Here is a 2,889-nt window from a genome sequence, read left to right as displayed (position 1 = left end):
TGCTGCGTGCTCAGCAGCCATTTTGTGAACCCGCAGAGAGGTGTGGAGGTGCTGCAGAGCAAGCAAATTGGTTGTTTTTTGCTGTGGTATCGTTTGGACACCCAGCAGACTTTAATCCAGGAAGGACAGAAGACCTGTTACCCCGGAGGTGAGTCGTTCTTGGAGTGATTTCTACATTTGTTGGTAAGTACCTGATGTGGTCTGGCGTTGCATGTAGGTGTTTGTGTAGTGTATGGGTGTTGTTCTGAGTGCTTGGCTACTGTTTTGGATGAGGTATGAGTGCAGTATGTAATGTTTGGGTGGTAGTGGGGGGGTGCCATGAGGTGTACATGTGACATTGCTTTGGGGTTTTTAGGGTATGTATATGTGTGCAGGTATGTGTATATAGGTCCTGTTTGGATTGCTGCAGGTCCTGCTTGTATCGCTGCATGTATTTTTGGGAGTTTTGTGTTTGGGGGTAGTTTTTCACGTTTTATTTTGCATAAAATGTTTTTTGGGTCATGCTTTAGCACTGGTGTACTACCAGCATGACATGTTGGGGTGCAGGGATGCTTTTTGGGTGAGTTTTTGCATGTCGGTATGTGCCATGTGGTCGACATGTACTCTCATTTTGTTTGTAAAACATGTTTTTAGGCTCCTTCTTTAGCACTGGTGGACCACCAGCATGTGCAGGGATGCTTTTACTGTTTTTTTTGGCTTGTTTTAGGTGAATTTTTGCATATCGGTATGTGCCATGTGGTCGACATGTGCTCTCCTTTTATTTGCAAAACATGTTTTTTGGCTCCTTCTTTAGCACTGGTGAACCACCAGCATGTGCAGGGATGCTTTTCCTGGCTTTTTGGCTTGTTTTGGGTGAGTTTTTGCATGTCGGTATGTGCCATGTGGTCGACGTGCTCTCCTTTTGTTTGCAAAACATGTTTTTTGGCTCCTTCTTTAGCACTGGTGTACTCCCAGCATGTGCAGGGATGCTTTTACTGGCTTTTTGGCATGTTTTGTCTGAGTTTTTTAAATTTTTAATTTTTTTTTTTTATTGTGTGTTTGGTCCTGTTTGAGCACTGTGGTCCCAGCAGCATGACATGTGTGGTTGCATGTAATTATGTAATGTGTGCTAAATTTGTTTTTTTATTTTATTTCTACAACAGAGATGTCCAGGGACAAGCGCCCCCGATCCCCCCCATCCCCCCACCCCTCAGAAGAATTTTCCCTGCAAAGCAATGAGTGGGAGCCGACCCAGGAGGAGGATACGACCGAACAGTCATCCAGTGACCAGCCGCGGTCGTCAAGGGACCAAACGGAAAAGCGAAAGAAAAAGAAAAGGCCTAGACAGATAAATACTGACAACACCTGCAGACACAATAGCATCCAACTTGACACACCCTAGTTTGCGCACTGCCAGGCACACCTACAGGTATCTTTGCACACTTCCAAGGATACTGACACACTCACAGGTACATACCGATCATATTAATTGCATGTTTTTTTATCCCTAAAGGCAAGAAACCAGCCAGAGGATCAGTCGGAGGAAGCCTCTGGTGAAGACACAGGACGGAAAAATCTGCGTGGACCCAGATACACCGAGGTGGAAAACTGTGCCCTAGTGGATGGCGTCGACAGGTCCTACGACGTTCTGTATGGACCAAGGGTACAGACCACAGCAGCTAAGACAAAGCGAAACACCTGGGATGCCATCGCGAGACAAGTCACTGCAGTATCTGGAAATCGCTGGAGCACCAGAAACTGCATGTAGCGGTCCAGTGATTGCCGTAGACAGACCAAGAAAAAGGTGGGGACTCAGTGTCGACATGAGACAGCTACGGGAGGTGGTCCAGCTCTCAATTTGAAGTGGCTACCCTGGGAGGAAGTTATAAAAAGGCGCATGAACCCTGTCATGGTCCAAGGAGTTCGTGGAGGTGGACTCCAGCCATCCTGCTGGCTTTCCTGAGGAGGAAGAACCGCCCAGAAGACAGAAGACGGAGGGAGAGCAGTCCAAAAGGAGGTGTGATGGTAAGAATACATTCAGATGAGCTGTACTAAACTTTTATTTTTTGCTAATGTGTTTGTTCTTTCCCCCAGACAAGCCTGCCCAGAGGACATCACCTGCACGCAGGACATCGTCAGCATGCGGACCATCACCTGTGCAGCAGGCATCGGCAGCAGTGCGCAGACCATCACCTGCGCAGCAAGCATCAGCAGCGCGCAGACCATCACCTGCACGCCAGACATCGTCAGCGCGCAGAAAGTCACCCGCGCGCCAGACGTCATCAGCGTGCAGAAAGTCACCTGCGCGTCAGACATCGTCAGCTTGCAAACCATCACCTGCGCGCCAGACATCAGCACGCAGAATGTCACCTGCGCACCCAAAACCGTCGGCGACCACACCACCAGCTGGGCGCCAAACTACATCTCCTGCGCGCAGGGCATCACCAGCTCGTGATCTCTCCAGGAGCTTTGGGACTGTGACACAAGAGCCTCAACAAGACACTACCCTTGTGGAGCTATCACCCGAACTGTTTGAGTCAACAGGGTTAATGGACGAGACTTTTCTAGGGTTTGATGACAGCCGTGCAGACGTATCCAGTATACTATCTCTGTGCTGCATTATTGTGAGCAGTATATAGTAGGACAGTGCAGCATTTTGGTGACCAGCAGTATACATATATAGTACAGTACAGTAGGCCATTGCTTTATCTTGCAGCTCTGTGTCAAGTATACTATCTCTGTGCTGCATTATTGTGAGCAGTATATAGTAGGACAGAGCAGCATTTTGGTTACCAGCAGTATACATATATAGTACAGTACGCCATTGCTGTATATTGCAGCTCTGTGTCAAGTATACTATCTCTGTGCTGCATTATTGTGAGCAGTATATAGTAGGACAGTGCAGAATTT

This window comes from Pseudophryne corroboree, chromosome 8 (genome assembly GCF_028390025.1).
Source record: "Pseudophryne corroboree isolate aPseCor3 chromosome 8, aPseCor3.hap2, whole genome shotgun sequence".
Lineage (NCBI taxonomy): Eukaryota > Metazoa > Chordata > Amphibia > Anura > Myobatrachidae > Pseudophryne > Pseudophryne corroboree.
This window is presented reverse-complemented; position numbering follows the sequence as displayed.